Raw genomic sequence first — 17,506 nt, 5'->3', positions numbered from 1 at the left:
CCCGAGGGCGGCGGGGCCGGGGGGGACCCGGGGGGCCGGCCGCAGCCTCAGCCCAGAGGAAAACTTTATAAGAGCAAAATCTGGAGCCGCCAAACGTGACTGTCCCGGGAGAAGTGGCCCAGGACGGGCAGAAGACACAGCCCGAAGAGACCCAGGAAGAGGAAAAGAGGAGGTAAGCGGGGCCGCTGCCGCCTCCCGGGCTCCGGCAGCGCGGAAGAGACCCGGGTGACCGCCTGGCTCAGAGACACAAGCACCGCTTCTTCCTCAGTAACGCGCCGAGCCTTCCGCAGCCGCCGCTTCAGAGCGAACGAGGAAGGGAACCAGCCCACTTTCTCAGCGCCGCGGCTCTTCCCCAAAGTGTGAGTGGCCCCGGGAAAGGGAGTTGAGGGGTAGGAAGTGGGAGGGTACCGCTTCGCTCTCCTGGAGTTTTGCTGATGTTTTACACGAGCGTTGGGAGTGCACAGTTGAGAGGGTGCATCTCTGTTTTTACGGCGAGGGGAAGGTATGGGAGAGTCCCCGCGTGTTCGAACGTGTTATACGTGGAAGAGGCGAGCGTACAGGTTCCCTTAGGAGTTCTGTCTTTATCCGGAGTGGACACTTGCACCTTTCTGGCCAGTAATGGGCAAAAGGAAATTGAGGAAGCCGAAGCATATGTGCACACAAAGGACATCTCTGTAATACACCTTTTCCTGGTACAGCGGCCGTGAAACACCGCTGTGGTTTTTGTTTCGGGGCAACTCTTACTTGTGCTCCCAAGAGGGAACCTTTTGTCCTGTGAACCCCTGAAAGTAAAATTCCATTCTTATTTTGCAGTTTTCCTTGAAAGATTTTCATTTCGGTACCTAATGGTGCAGGAGTTTTTTTTCCTTTTTCTTTTTTTGTTTTTACCACCTCATTTCTTGCGTCCAATTCCTGTGCGCAGGACACTGGTAACAGATTTCAGTTACTCAGGAAATTCTGAGTTCTTCTGAATCACAGCTTACTTAGAGGAGAGCGTCTAGTACTTTAACCAGTTTTTAAAAGTTGTTACGTTTTTTCTTTCTCAGGTGCTTTTTTTTTTTTTTTTTTACTTTTGTGTAGCATTTGTCCTAATTGCTGATCTTTTTTGTTCTAACTTGGCAGAATGACTTGAGACTTGCTTGTTTGAATTATCTTATCTTGACTTCCCTATCAAATGAAGAGAAACTTTTTAAAGTTTATTTTTATTTATCTTGAGAGAGAGATCAGTACCTGCTCAAGTGGGGGAGGGGCAAAGGGGGGGGTAGAGAGAGAATCCCAAGTAGGCCCTACCCTGTCAGCACAGAGCAGGACACTCGGCTTGATCTCACCAACCATGAGATCATGACCTGAGCCGAAATCAGGAGTTGGTTGCTTAACCAACTGAGCCATTCAGGTGACCCTGAGAAACTTTTTGGTGTTAAATTCTTTGGATAATGATTATTTCCCTTCCCTTCTGTTATTTTGAAGGTGATGTCTATAAACATCTTTGGTATGTATCTTAGGTATCCTCTCCTAGTGCCAAGCTGACATGCAGGAAAGTAATGAACATTTCATATACTTACACGGACCTTAAGGGTTAAGTACAGGGTAGAATTTTATTTAATAGAACATAGGCAGTACTATACTGAGAACGGTGGTTCCTCCAGACAGCATTGTGGGCTCACTCCCTCCAAAGCCACTGCTGAGAGAAGCTTTGTGGGAATGAGTGAAAACCCCGGGTTATCTGTGCTAACTGCTTCGTTCAGGATCTGAACTAAATTTATTTAAAACTTTCTCAAATAGTGTTTTCATCTGTACTTTTTCTCTTTTGAGGTAATGAGTTCTACAAGCTTATTAGACCCTAAATTACTTAATAGTTCATTTATTTATCACAAACCTGCCTCCCTAAAGTTCTAAGACACATCCAGAGTTCTTGTTTTGAAAAGTGCTACAACAAGCCAGAGTTCATCTTTTCTTGGTTTTATAGATTTTCATTGTTCCTCTTTACCGTCACGTTTCCTGACTTTGCGTGTCTGTCTTAAAAGGCTGTCTTTCTATTCCTTGGTCACCTTGCCCTCCTCTGGAACTTCTCCAGCTATTTTGTTTCTTTTTATACATTTGTGTTTGTTATACTTTTTAAAGGAACCTTAAGTTCTGTCTGTTTTAAATAGGTACTGACATGGAAATACTGATTAGTGGATGTAATGTTAGGTGTGGAATCAGAAGCAGATGTCTCTGGATCTGTTATTTTGAGACCTTGAGGAAGTCACATACCCCATGTTTCACAAAGATGGGAAGAAGAGAACTCTAGCCTTGGCATTGGCTGAGTTTTTGGGGGGAGGAAGGGAAGACAAAACCAACAAACTGTAATTTGAAGGTAGATTTGTACTTAATCAAAGTTGCTTACTAACTTTGACTTATTTTTATTGCTCTGACTATAGATTGGTTAAAAAGCCTGGTAACGTTTTATTGCAAAGAAACAGCAAAGTATTTGGGGTCCATTTGGGGTCCTTGCCTTTGAGATGCTTTTATTTATGGCAGAGGCAATGAAACATAAGTTGCATAAAATTGTAGGAAAGGGAGCATGAAGCGGTGTTTATAGCCACTACAGATTATACTACTATGTTTGATACCTTTAGATATAAATGTATTTGTATATTTTTCATTAGAGAAGTGACTATACAAAACTAATTGGAGTGTCTGAACGAGATCTGGGAAAGAAGTTCTCTTTTAGGACGAAAGGAGCAGGTGGAGGTAAAATGCCTAAGGCTTTTGGAATTGGGGGGTGTGAGAGACAAATGTAATTAGGAAGTTAGCTTGATAGGAATACAGATGGAGGTTGGTTGTTGAGTCAGCTTAGGGTCAGTTTGTGTTTATGTAGTCATAGGAGTGCAGCCCAAAGAAGCAATTGAGAGCAATATTCCCAAGAGGGTAGTTTTAGATGACTGAGGAGCAATTGTATTTTAGGTCAAGAGGCATTATACCTGGAGTAGGATTTTGTTTTTCTAGGGAACCAACATTAAAAAAATTTTTTTCAATGTTGACTTATTTTTGAGAGAGAGAGAGAGAGAGAGAGAGAGAGAATCCGAAGCAGGCTCCAGGCTCTGAGCTTTCAGAACAGAACCTATCATGGGGCTCAAACCCATAAACCATGAGATCATGACCTGAGCCAAAGTCAGACAGTTAACTGACTGAGCCACGCAGGCACCCCTAGAGAACCAACATTTTTATACCATGGTCATCAAAGAGCTATACAGTTGGAAGAGTGAACAAGAAGATGCCCTCAATACTTACTTTGGTGCTAGTGGTTTCTTATAGAAAATAAATCAGAAATAAGGCAGTAGACTTTGTTTTGGACATTAAATTTTAGGGTGAAGGTTGATTCTGATGTAGTCTGAAGATAGAAAACTAGTTAAACTAATAAGTAACATGCTGAAAATGTAGCGTTAGGAAGTCATTTTCACAGTATTAAGTTTTCTTGAGAGAGCTGACAGAGTAAAGAAAGGAAAAATGTGTATTTTTACTTGGGGGGGGGAAGGAAATCTGTTAAAGTTACCAAAGATAGAGTAAGGACAGAGAATGGATGAGGCTTTACCTAAAAAATGTTTTAAAGGTAGGTAAGATTTGAAGTTCACAAGGGAGGAGCAGCTTTTAAACATGGCTTACAGTTCAGTCTTAGGGCACGTGAGTCTATGTTTTTGAAAGAGCTAATAAGTTTTTTGTGGTGTGTATAGGTCCCTTGAGATTAAGTTCCAAAGAATATATAGGATTTCACTGTAAAGGAAACTATACGTGAAAGGACAGATTTGTTTTTATAAAAATTCATGTTTTTAAAGTTTGCCCTGCATTATTATCCCGAGTTTGGTCTGTAACATGATGAAGTGGGGCTAAAAATAGCTGGCAGAGAAGCCCGCTTCCCCTGCTTGCAGTTGATGTGTGTCTTTGTGTCCCATACAATGGAGGGGATATCCCTGTGTTGGCACAGCAGTGCTGAAAATGCCTTTTTAAAAAAGCCTTTTTATTAAAAAAATAAACAAACAAAAACCAACTTGGCATTTAAAAAAATTCAGCTGTCTTTGAAGCATGAGACACCATAAGACTTTTTTTGTAGCGAGAGCTGCTAATGGGACTAGCATTTAGTGTTGACTGACAAAGATAAGGATTGTGAGATAGGGAATACACACACACACACACACACACACACTTATATCTCTACACCTTTTGTGTTCCTTAGTTCATTTCACCACCTTCCTAGTAGCTTCTTTTGCCTTTTCTTAAGGTTTAATTCAAATGGTAGAGTCCTTTGGGGAAGAGATGTTTAGACAGGGAGCTAGATCTTAGGTGATTCTAGGATGAGGGTACAGGGACTGGAATATATGCCATACAGGTGCCCTCTCCACCCTCTACTTTCCACAACACTTTTTATGCGGGTAAAACCATGTTTTAGATGTTTAGATGAAAAAGGGCAGCCTTTTCCGGTTGCCATGATTTACTAGCAAAGATAGTGGGAAAGCTGGGACTCTGGTAGGAGGGAGTGCTGAACTCATGTGCTTTGCCTTGGCAACATTGGGCTTGATATGGGATGGTTAAAGACCCTTGGGTGTGCATTTGTGTTTTAGTATCCATGACCTGAAAGCTTACACCAAGGCTGGTAGCAGCTCAACTTGTGTACTTTAAAAACAGTTCTTGGAGAAGTCATGAGTTGCCTCTGACATCTCATTCTGTAGAGGAGAGGTTGGTAAGCTTTCTTTCTTTCTTTTTTTTTTTTTCAGTCAAAGACCAGCTAGTAAATATCTTAGATTTTGTGTTCCACATCTAGTACAATGATTGCGTTCTGTTCTTGTAGTGTAAAAGTAGCCATAGCAGTATGTAAGCAAGTGAGTGTGATTGTGTTCTAGTAAAACCTTATACAGTTGGTCCTCGAACAGTGTGTAGGTTAGGGGCACCAGTCCGCTGTGCAGCGAAAATCGGTGTATGACTTTTGACTCACACCAAACTTAATTATTGATAGCCTATTGTCCACAGGAAGCGTTACTGATAACGAAATATTAACACATATCTTTTAGGTTTATATGTATCATATACTACATTCTAACATGCTACATTCTTACAGTATTGAAAGACAGAAAAGAAACTTATTAAGAAAATTATAACGAAGAGAAAATACACTGACAGTATGTATGGAAAACAATTTATGCGTAAGTGGATCAGTGCAGTTCAAACCTGTGTTGTTCAGGGGTCACCTGTACATAATAACAAGAGGTAGGTTGGGTTTGACCCGTAGTTTATGGAACCCTAGTGTAGACAACTGCCAGGTCCACCAACATGCAGTATAAGCATTCCATTACAAAGCTTGGAGTGGCTGCTGTAGGTGTTCTCCATTTTCTAAATGAGGTGTGTTCCTCAAGGCTGTCTTAAAATGATTCTGTGGTAAGTCTGAAGTCAGCTGTTCAAAATGCTTTTGCCTTCAGAGTGATGGAAACTATGGATTGAGGAACAAGGTGGCAATCCTGTCTATAGCATCTAAAAAATACAGACTTATTTGCATTTCTTATTCTAAGATAAATAATTAGCATATAGTGGTATACTGGCTATGTATCATAGTTGAAAGTATTTTTGAAGAAACTTAGGGGTGTGATTTTTTAATGGTTCTGAAAATAAATTGTAAAGCATTTATTTTAATGAAAAATTATAGGTGTTTATGGTTGGTTTGAATCAGATGAAAATATTAGCCAAATTGTAAGAATGTTAAGATTTGATGCTTTTTTTTCAAGTTTATTCACTTATTTTTGAGAGAGGGAGAGAGGGAGAAAGGAAAAGCTAGAGAGAAAGAGAGAGAGAGAGAGAGAATTCCAAACAGGCTCTGCTGTGAGTGTGGAGCCTGATGCTGGGCTCAAACTCATGAACTGTGAAATCATGACCTGAACCAAAATCAAGAGTTAGATGCTTAACTGACTGAGCCACCCAGATGCCCTAAGATTTGATACTCTTGTTTCTTAATTTCTTGCAATGATCAATTCAGTGTGTAGAATTATGGGGGTACACAGTTTTTGTGTTGTTAAGTATTCTGTCTTAACAAATCCTCTATTTTTTTAATGTTTGTTTACTTTTTTCTTTTCTTTAATGTTTTTGTTTTTGCTTACACAGTGAACAGGGGAAGGGCAGAGAGAGAGAGAGAGAGAGACACAGAATCTGAAGCAGGCTCCAGGCTCTGAGCTGTCAGCACAGAGTCTGATGAGGGACTCGAACTCACAAACCGTGAGATCATGACTTGAGCCAAAGTTGGACACTCAATTGACTGAGCCAGCCAGGTGCACCTTCTTAACAAATCCTGTAAATAACTTAAATATATACTCTAAAAAATATTTGCTATATACTTAAGGGTAAATGTAGCATGGATAAATTTATTTCTTAGGTGACACTGTCTCAAATGTATTGTTTAGGAAGGATAATTCACTTTACAATTTTTTACATTATAACTAATATCAGGTCATTTGTTTTGCTGACATATGTCAACAAATACTTGCATTGGATGATGGTATATTTTTACCCTGGCTTCATAAATGTTATTTATTTCATGATTCCCCTATTTATGGCAGGGGAAGAGGTGACCCTGCCACCAAATGATTGGAATAACAATCATTTTTATGGTTAGTTTCTAACCTGCTTTTATGTTTTATAGTATTTCTACGTGTGTAATTGGTACTTCATTTCTTCTTTCTTTAAAAAAGTCTATACAGTTTGACAGTTTGGGGCACCTTTTAGAATGTCATTACAAAGTTGCTTTCCTATTCATTAGGAGAGGATTCTTGTTGTTTTGAAAATCTTTTAATTTTTGTCATTTCAAGTAATTTCATCTTCTCTTAAGCTTAAGGCTAGTTGGTGATTTAAAAGACACAAGGTGTTCATCTAATATCTGCAAATATTCCAAATAGAAATATTCCGTATTGGTGACATTTTCAGTGGACCAGGGGAAAGAATGCTGTATTAGTTTTTTTTTTCCTTTTTTAAAAAAAGACTTAGCTGTGTTGCCATTACAAACAGATGAGTAAAGTTGCTTTCAAATAATAAACTATTTTTTTCTTTAAAAATTTTTAAAAAATGTTTTATTTATTTCTGAGAGAGAGAGACACACACACACAGAATCTGAAACAGGCTGTCACAGCCAGCCAGACAGCCAGACAGACAGCCAGACAGACGGACAGCCAGCCAGACAGTGTGAGGAGGGGAGGGTCAGAGAGAGAGGGAGACACAGAATCTGAAACAGGCTCCAGGCTCTGAGCTGTCAGCACAGAGCCCGACATGGGGCTCGAACCCATGAACTGAGAGATTGTGACCTGAGCCGAAGTCGGAGGCTTAACCTACTGAGCCACCCAGGTGCCCCAATAAACTTTTTTTAAAGAAATTTTTTAATTGAGGAATAATCAACATATAGTATTGCATTAGTTTCAGGTGTACAATGTAGTAATTCCATATTTATATACATTAGGAAGTGGTCATCACAGTTAAGTCTAGTTACCATCTGTCACCATGCAAAGTTGCTACAATGTTACTGACTGTATTCCCTGTGCTGTACATTACACCCCATGTTGTATTTATTTTGTTATTTGAGGATTGTACCCTCTTTATCCCTTTCACCACCTATGTTATCCATCTCCTCATCCCCCTGCCCCCTTTCTGTCAACCATCAGTTTATTCTTTGTATCTATGTTTCCTGTTTTGTTAGCTCATTTTGTTTTGTTTTTTAAATTCCACATATAAGTGAAATCATATGACATTTGTCTTTCTCTGACTTATTTTACTTAGCATAATACCCTCTAGGTCCATCCATGTTGCAAATGGCAAGATGTCATTCATTTTTATGGCTGAGTAATATTTTATTGCATGTATGTACCACATCTTCTTTATGTATTTGTTGATGGACATTTAGGTTGTTTACATATCTTGGCTGTTGTAAGTAATGCTACAGTGAACATCGGGTGGTATATGTCTTTTTGAATTAGTGTTTTCATTTTTTCCAGATACATACCTAGAAGTGGAATTGCTGGATCATACAGTAGTTCTATTTTTAATTTTTTGAGGAACCTCCATACTGTTTTCCACAGTGGCTATACCAGTTTACATTCCTGCTAACAGTGCATTAGAATTTCCTTCTCTCCACATCCTTGCCAACACTTGTTATTTCTTGTTTTTTTGATAATCGCTATACAGTTATTTATTTTACATAAAAGTGGTTTTCACACAGCCATCTCTAAGGTAAATAAACCATATGATCTTTTTCTAAGAGCAAGTTTCGATCAGGAAATAGGTGAGCAGACCATAGAGACTCTGAGTTCTTGAGAGGAAAGGGTGCCATTGAGGAAGAAGGGAGTTAAGGAAGAAGTTAGTAGTGATATGCTATATTACTCTTACCATATAATTTGGCTGAAAGCTACCTCATCCAACTTGGTAGCATATTTTGCGTGAATGAACTCTTGCATTTAAGCTTTTCTACTTGGAGACTTTACCCCTTTCTTAAAATGATTAGTGTGTGTGTGCTATTCTCTTTTCACTTTTTGTGTTTATTATACAAATTAAGTTTTCAGAAATAACTTTTGCTTCAGACTTGACATAATCAGTGTTCTGTAGGCCAGTATAAGAAACAAATGCTTCTTGGTTGTTTAATATTTGGAAAGTTTCTATTTTGAGAGCAATTTGGCGATGTCTTCATAGTTTATTTAATAGAAGTGTATATTTAAGATAAGTCTATGAAAAAAAAATCCAAAGGCAGAAAGAAAATACTGAGATACATTTCTTAGTGATGATTGTCTTGCCAGCTCTTGTCCTCATTCTCTAACTTCTTTTAAGGCAAATTTGTTTTAGATTTTGTTGTAAATGCAGGAGGTAGATTGGTTTACATATTAATGGATCTCTAGTTATGTGGTTAACTTAATAAATACTCTAGTTCAAAAAATTGAGTTATTTTAAATATTTTTCTTTGTTGGTAGAAGTTGGAGTTATCCTTTTGGAGCTATGCTTTTCATCGCAGAGATTTTTAAAAAAAGGATTTTATGATTATGACTAGTTTACTAGGTAGATGGGAGAAGAGCATAGTTTTTCTAGTGACTGTAATTTGTTCCCCTTTATTTATTGTGTATGTAATACCAGAGGGTTATATAAATAAATTTGTGGATCATTTTTCTTTTGCATGATTGGTGGTCTCTTAATTGACTCCCGTGTGAATTTGAGAACATAAACTTGGGAATTTTGCTGTCATGAGTGGGGAATCTTTTTCTATTGATTTCTTTTCATTAAAGAAATATTAAAATATTAATTTATTAGATTAGAAATTTAGAGCAGGAAACAGAAAACTGCAGATTATTATTATTTTTTTTTTTGTAAAGGCCAGACATATAGTAGGAGAGGTGGGATGTACAGAGGGTGGAGAGAAGCACAGAGCAAAGGAAGGAGGGAAGGGCAGATACCAGGGAGAATGGCACAGGAAGTTTTGAGGTCAGTCTTAGTCAGAGGTCACACCCTGTTATTTCTTCGGGTTTGTGGAGTGGGGTGTTACCACATGTTATCTACTATCCTTTGAAATGTTGATTAGGTTAGTCCTTACCCTTTCAACATCTGGATTCTTTAAGCGATTGAAGTTTTAATCTGTTTGGGAATCATCAATGTATCCTAAGATGGGAAAATTTCCACAATACCAGCTGTGGGTATTGAAGGGACAGACAGGGTTTTCAACTGCTACTGGAGGTTCCCCCGCCCCTCACCCCCCTTTGGCCACATTTCCCTAGCTTTGCCTAAGAGGGATGCTTGTAATTTCACTAGGTACATGACCTAGTGATTCAGAGGCAAGCTTTGGAGATGGTAGACCGAGGTTCCAGCTGTATTATTTTGTGACCTTGGGCACATTATTTATTCTGTGTGTGTTCTTTGTAAAACTGGACTGATAGTAACAATACCTACCTTTTTCATAGGGTAGTCAAGATAGTCAATATTCATTATAATATATGAATTAATGCATTATGAAGTTTGGCTCAGAGTTAGTGTCCAGTGAGTGTTAGTTGTTGCAATTAATAGTATTAATATTATAATATTAAGTTGTTGTTTCTGTAAGGTTGCTGTTTTGAATGCCAGAGACATCTGTGATCTTCTGAAAAGGTCACTATTTTGAATACTACCTTTTTTTAGCAGCAGGTATTTAGTGAACACCTGCTGTGTCAGGCATTGATCTGAGTGCACAAAACATAAAAATCCCTGTTTTCCTGAAACTTCTATTCTGTTTGGGGACCCAAGATACAGAAAGCAAAATAGATGACCCATCATTCATTTTATGAAATTTGGTGTTTGACTTCATATACCTAAGCCTGTGTTAACTAATCCTATCAACCTTTACCTTAGGTGTTTCATGCTTGTTCCTCTTTCTGTGCTTGAGAGTGTTTGGTGGCAGAAGCACCTGAAAGCATGGAACTAGTCTCATTGTCTCCAGTTATGGCTCAATCTTAATTTTAAGGCAGTCTTACACTCCTCATTATTTCCTTGACTTACTCCTTAAAATTGGCTATTACAGACTTTCCTTTCAAGTCCCCACATTTCTGTGTCACGTTGTTTGCAGAAGTGTGGCTTCTCCCTATCTCACTACCTTTTGCTCATCCATGTCACTTCTTAAGAGAAGGAATTGATTACTAGAAACCTTTTATAAAGAAATATTCCCTGACTAATCTACTGTATGTGTACTTTTCCTTCATGTATTTTGTTATTACCACCTTCTGTGTATTGTTAACTGAGATATTTAACTAGTTTATTGCCTGTCTTTTTAATTAAAAATTTTTTTTAAAATTTATTTTTGAGAGACAGTGACAGGAGACAGAGTACGAGCTGGGGAGGAGTAGAGAGAGAGGGAGACACAGAATCCAAAGCAGGCTCCAGTCTCTGAGCTGTCAGCACAGTTGGATGCGGGGCTCCAACTCACAGACTGTGAGATCATGACCTGAGCTGAAGTCAGACACTTTACCAACCCAGGTGTCCCTAGTCTCTGTCTTTAAAAAAATATTTTTCTTGTTTCTTCAGTTAAATTATAAGACATTTTAGGGTAGGGACCACTTTTCTATTCTGAGCCTTTGCTTCCTCACTTGAAAAAAAGATACTACCTATCTCACAGGGAAGCTGTGAGATTTCAGAGAGATAATGTGTGAAAAAGGTCCTGAGCTAAATCCTAATAGTGTTTCTTTTTCTTTGAACCACTCTAGTTCTAAAGTTGATACTGGGCATATATAGTCAGTACTTAAAAAATACTTGTTAAGTTATTCTGGAGTGAGGTTGGGAGTCTTAATTTTTACTTGTATGGATAATTTTAGTTTTTACTTCCAGATGAGATTCAAAATATTACTTTCCAAGTATCAGATAATAAAGGTGAGATATTAATAAGAGATGCTATAATAGTGATTAGGAGCAGGGACTCAAGCCACCATCATTTGGATTCAAATATAGACTACCATGCTTATTGGTTGTGTGACATTTGGCAAGTTGTTTAATTCTGTTGACTTTCGTTTCTTGATTTGTAAGATGGAGAAAATCATACCAACTCATGGATACGATGTTGTTAGATTAAATGAGTTAATAAATGAGAAGCACAGAACAGTGCCTGACACATAGCAATGGCCCCAGGGAACATTTGGCAATATCTGGAGGTGTTTTTGATGGTCACAGCTAGGGAGAGGTATATATGCTACTAATAACTGGTGGGTAGAAGGCAGGTATAAACAGTGTACAGCATGGCACCCCACAACAAAGGCTTTTTTTGGTCCAAAATGTTAATTGTGCCAAAGTTGAGAAAGCCCTGCTTTATCAAAAGTCCTCTTTCTCATTTGGTTATTTTCTTCATATAAGGTACTTTGCCAGTTCGATTCTGTATAAATACTGATTATTGATAAATCACAGACATGGATCACATTTCCATTCATTTTAAAAGACAGATATAAAGATAATAGATTGCATGATTTTTATTTTTTTTTAAATATTTTTTATTTATTTCTGAAAGAGAGAGACAGCGTGAACAGGGGAGGGTCAGAGAGAGAGGGAGACACAGAATCTGAAGCAGGCTCCAGGCTCTGAGCTAGTTGTCAGCACAGAGCCTGATGCGGGGCTCGAACCCACGAACCGTGAGATCATGACCTGAGCCGAAGTTGGACGCTTAACTGACTGAGCCACCGAGGCACCCCGATTTCATGATTTTTAAAAAAGATTATAGGGCAGTTACTCCAAAAGGAATCGAAAAGTGCTTCCATTTATTATTCAGAAACTAGGAAAGATTGCCAGGTGGATTTTACTAATTTGTTTTCCTAAAATGACAAACTGTTCATGTAAAAGTGTATCAAGAATAGGGAGCTTATGAGATATGAGTGCCATAGTGTGTAAATATTCATAGAACCAAATATACACTATGGAAAAAGTAAGTATCAAGGTTAATGGAATGGTTTATTGGGAGAAACCTTGGATCACATCTAATTTCCCTCTCTTATTTTAGCACTCACCATGTTGAGGGCTGTTTAACTGAGGACTTCTTTCTATTAATCTCTCTCTCTCTCTCTCTTTCTGTTCTGTTTAAAATTCCACACTTACCATTCCTTATTTTGGGAGCTTCTAAATTGATTTCTTTGCTACTGTCCTTTATATTCTTACCTGAATTGATACTGCTTAAGGGGGAGCCTTTCTAGTTGGGGATTCAGTCTACCATTCAGACCTCTGAGCACCATCCCTTTATTTCTGGGAGAGAATTAAGTGCTAATGCCCCTAAGGTTGGAATTGGAATGAACTAACTTTCTTATGCATGGTATGAGTTGTATATCATCTTTGGGAGAATTGGCAAAATAGTTCATTCATCACATCATTTCCCGTATTTTGTATGTCAAGTGATTACCCTCACTTGTTATCTGAACACTGATGGTATATTGATATATACACATATAAAGTATGTATCTACTTTAATGTATATTTGTGTGTGTGCGTGTATGTATGCGTGCATGTATATACTTTCACATATAATTGTCTCTGCGCTTTGCTATTTCCTCTGTCTGGAGTATTCTTTTCCTTTCATGTGCAAAACATTTATCTCTTTAGACCCTCCTTAAATATCGTCTTCTCTAGGAAACCTGTCTTCATTAATGTAAGTGGAGTTAGTTGTTCTTTTCCTGGTTATCCACAGTCTCTGTGTGGCTTCTGTAGCACTTAAATAGTTCATATTTTTCACTTCTACTGGTCAATTCTTTGAGGGCAAGTGTTATGTCTTATTCATCTTTCAGTTAGTATCTTTTCCCTTCAAGTGCTTAATATTTACTGCTCCTTAGTAGACAAATGAAAGAGAAAAAAAGGATTGGAAGGATTTTTAATGGACTCTTTAAGAGGAGGACATTATCATGTCACCTTTGTTTCAAAGTGCTTAGTGTAGTACCTGTTCGTAGGTGTTAAACAAATATTTATTGAATGACTTAGAAACTAGTTCCAATAGTGGTTGGAGATTTCTTGTAAACTTTTTTTTCTGCATTTCTAGAAAGCATATCCTAAAAGTAAAATAGCCTAGATACTTGGTACATCTGATGCATTAAGTTGAACTTTTTTTCTTGGCTCAGTAATGAGGTTTTTATCCAACAAATACTTTATGAAAGATGCTTTTAGTTGTTTTCTTTTTCACCTGTGGGTCCATTCTAGTGCTGAGCTTGTTGAAAAGGTGAATGTGTAGTATCTGTGCTACATCATGGATGAGCTATCTTTAAGTAAAAGACCTCTCTTCTCCTCTGTACATTTGGGTCCAAACAGAGTGGTTATATATTTTCTCTTAAGTATGGATAATGACTGAAGCTATTGAAGCATGAGAGAAAAAAGGCAGTTGGAGGTGAGGAAGTTGCCTACTAGGTTTCTTTTTCTTTTGATGATGATTGATTTTTCTCCAGAACTGCCTCCATTTATTTATAAAGAATTAGCTAGAAGGGAGAGGAGTGTGAATCTAGAGGATAAACATATAGATTTGATAATATGATAAAAAAGTAATTTGATAATTATTGTATTTATAATCCTTATTACCATATACTGAATAATTTACTCTATGTCAGGCACTATGCTAAGGATTTTTGTGTGCGTTAGTTTATTTATTCCTAATAGGAGTCCTTAGGAAATAGGTAGTAATAAGTCTGTTTTATGATAGGTAGTAATAAGTCTGTTTTATGACAGAAGAAATAGATTCCCAAGAATATATAGCTTAGAATTTGAACTCAGAGAACTGGGATTCAAATCCTGATCCATCTGAGTCTGTGGTCTGTGCTTTTAATCACCATGCATGCATGCTGCCTCTTAAGTTTCAGTGGAAACTTTTCAGTTTTGTACTGAAAATAGGAAGTCAACAGGTGTACTGAGATAGGAGAGGAAAGTAATAGGATTTTATCCTGTATATATTTGTCAGAAGGGAGACTATTAACAGACTCATGGAGAAGCAATTCCCAGGTTTATGTCTTTATACAAAACAATTGTGAAATTTAAGCCTGCTATTTGAATTGACTTGTATTAACCTGCATTTACATTAAATTTAGTCTTGCTTTTGCTATGACTATCAGGAGCTAGATACACCTTCAGCAGCAGAAGAAATCAATCTAGGCAAAATCTAAGAGATAGTGGATCAAAGAGATAATTTTTTTTGTGCGTAAAATATGTTTTATAGTTACACTGAACTGTTTTGAGATTCTTGGTTACGGGATGAGCCACAGAAATCTTTTATTTAGGATTTGAAAATTTATAATACGGCATGAGGTATAGCAGAAAATTTGAGAATCAACACTTGTTAGGCTCTTAGGTATAAATTGTTTAAGTCAATGAGTATCTGTGGTGTGTTTCCTTTTATGTGATATCTTAGACTATTTTTGTTAATTAAAAAAATTCTTTTTTCCTGCATTTTCATACTTTGTACAGGATTATTCCTTACGATTAGTTTACTTATAGGTGTTTTATATTTAAAAAATATAGTGAGCACATATTATTTTATTTGTTCACAGGTGATTTAAATAGTTTTCTTAATTTTATTTTGTTATCTAAATCTAAAACTGTTTTCTGAAAGATTTTTTCCTTCCTCTTGATTGTATTTTAAATGCTGTATTTGTAACTTTAGTTATATACATTTGAACTTTGCCTTTCCCAGATTTTTAATTCTATGTTTTTGTAAAATTGTTTCAAAAGTTACTTGCAGAAGCTAAGAGCAGATTGCTGAATGATGTTCTGTTAAAGATTAAAAATGCAGAATAACACCAGCATTCTTCACAGAGCTAGAACAAACAATCCTAAAATTTGTATGGAACCACAGAAGACCTCAAATAGCCAAAGTAATGTTGGAAAAGAAAACCAAAGCTGGAGACATCACAACCCCAGACTTTAGCCTGTACTACAAGGCTGTAATCATCAAGGTAGTATGGTATTGGCACGAAAACAGACACGTAGATCAATGGAACAAAATAGAAAACCCAGAAATGGACCCACAAATTTATGACCAACTAATCTTCAAAGCAAAAAAGAGTATCCAATGGAGAAAAGACAGTCTCTTTAGCAAATGGTGCTGGGAGAACTGGACAGCAACATGTAGAAGAATGAAACTGGACCACTTTCTTATACCATACACAAAATGAAACTCAAAATGGATGAAAGACCTAGTGTGAGACAGGAAACCATCAAAATCCTAGAGGAGAAAACAGGCAACAACCTCTTTGACCTTGGCCACAGCAACCTCTTACTTGACATGTCTCTGAAGGCAAAGGAAATAAAAGCAAAAATGAATTATTGGGACCTCATCAAGATCAAAAGCTTCTGCACAGCAAAGGAAACAATTGAAAAAACTAAAAGGCAACTGACAGAATGGGAGAAGATATTTGCAAATAACATATCAGATAAAGGGTTAGTATCCAAAATCTTTAAAGAACTTATAAAACTCAACACCCCAAAAACAAATAATCCAGTGAAGAAATGGGCAGAAGACATGAATAGATACTTTTCCAAAGAAAACACCAGATGACTAACAGACACATGAAAAGATGCTCAATATCAGTCATCATCAGGGAAATACAAATCAAAATCACATTGAGATACCACCTCACACCAGTCAGAGTGGCTAAAATTAATTCAGGAAACAACAGATGTTGGGGAAGATGCACTGTTGGTGGGAATGTGCTGGTGCAGTCACTCTGGAAAAATGTGGAGGTTCCTCAAAAAATTAAAAATAGAATTACCCAACGACCCAGCAATTGCACCTCTAGGAATTTATCCAAAGGATCCAGGAGTGCTGATTTGTAGGGACATATGTATCCTAATGTTTATAGCAGTGCTATCAACAATAGCCAAATATGGAAAGAGCCCAAATGGCCATCAACTGATGAATGGATAAAGAAGATGTGGTATGTATTCTTGCACCATACACAAAAATAAACTCAAAGTGGATGAAAGACCTAAATGTGAGACAGGAAACTATCAAAATCTTAGAGCAGAAAACAGGCAACAGCCTCCTTGACGTTGGCCACAGCAACCTCATACTTGATGTGTCTCCAGCATGTCAATACTACTTGGTCATGAAAAAGAATGAAATTTTGCCGTTTGCAGCAATGTGGGTAGAACTGGAGGATATTATGCTAAGTGAAATAAGTCAGAAAAAAGACAGATATCATATGTTTTCACTATATGTGGAATTTGAGACCATATATATGGTCTTCTTAACAGAAGACCATAGGGGAAGGGATGGAAAAATAAGTTACAGAGAGAGGGGGAGGCAAAGCATAAGAGACTTAAATACAGAAAACAAACTGAGGGTTGATGGGAGTAGGGAGTTGGGGGGGGTAATGGGAGGTGGGCATTAAGGAGGGCATTGTTGGGATAAGCACTGGGTGTTGTATGTAAGTGATGAATCACAGGAATCTACTCCCGAAGCCAAGACTATACTGTATACACTGTATGTTAGCTGACTTGACAATAAATAAATATATAATTAAAAGAATATATAGGACATAGCCCTGGGTTAAGATACTACCTTTATCATTTAATAAATTATTATTTGTGTGTGTCTAAGAATATGGCAAATTTTAAATTAGGGGTTCTCTTTTATTTAACATCTTAATTATTGGTTATTATTTAATTAATACAGCAGTTTTTAATATCTAGCAAAATTAGCCTATGTATATTGCCTTCCCTTTTCAGTATTTTTCTGGCTAATTTGCTATTAGTTTTTAATTTCAGGTCAGCACACCTGGTTAAATAAAAAGCAAAAACAGAACAGAAAAGAGCCTAAGTAGAATTGATTTCTGGTAAATAAGAATTTAGGATTTGGGGTGAGGGAGTTAGATAATCCTCTCAAGATTTTAGGTTTCTAAGGCTTACGCTCATTCATGTTTTTTTAAATATCATCTACCATACGTTGTCTTTCTTAGATATGAATGTTAATATGGCACTGTTATAAAAATAATATTGTTATCAACATTTGAGGGCTTAATGTGTGCCAGCCACTCTTCTCTGTCTT

At 37.3% G+C, this 17,506-nt stretch overlaps 1 protein-coding gene across 2 annotated transcripts in view; it reads left to right on the top strand.

Moving 5' to 3' along the window:
- The first annotated feature begins 6 nt into the window (after nt 1-6).
- FBXW7 (F-box and WD repeat domain containing 7) overlaps nt 7-17,506 on the top strand; it is a 224,627-nt gene continuing 207,127 nt past the window's right edge. For both annotated transcript variants that reach the window (XM_077770909.1, XM_077770910.1), the window contains exon 1: nt 7-359. The gene's annotated coding sequence lies outside the window, so the exon portion shown is untranslated. The remainder of the gene's footprint in view (nt 360-17,506) is intronic.

The sequence above is a fragment of the Crocuta crocuta genome, unplaced genomic scaffold (genome assembly GCF_008692635.1).
Source record: "Crocuta crocuta isolate KB4526 unplaced genomic scaffold, BGI_CrCroc_1.0 scaffold166, whole genome shotgun sequence".
Taxonomy (NCBI): domain Eukaryota; kingdom Metazoa; phylum Chordata; class Mammalia; order Carnivora; family Hyaenidae; genus Crocuta; species Crocuta crocuta.
The sequence above is the reverse complement of the archived record's forward strand: the minus strand, read 5'-3'. Positions and strand labels throughout refer to the sequence as shown.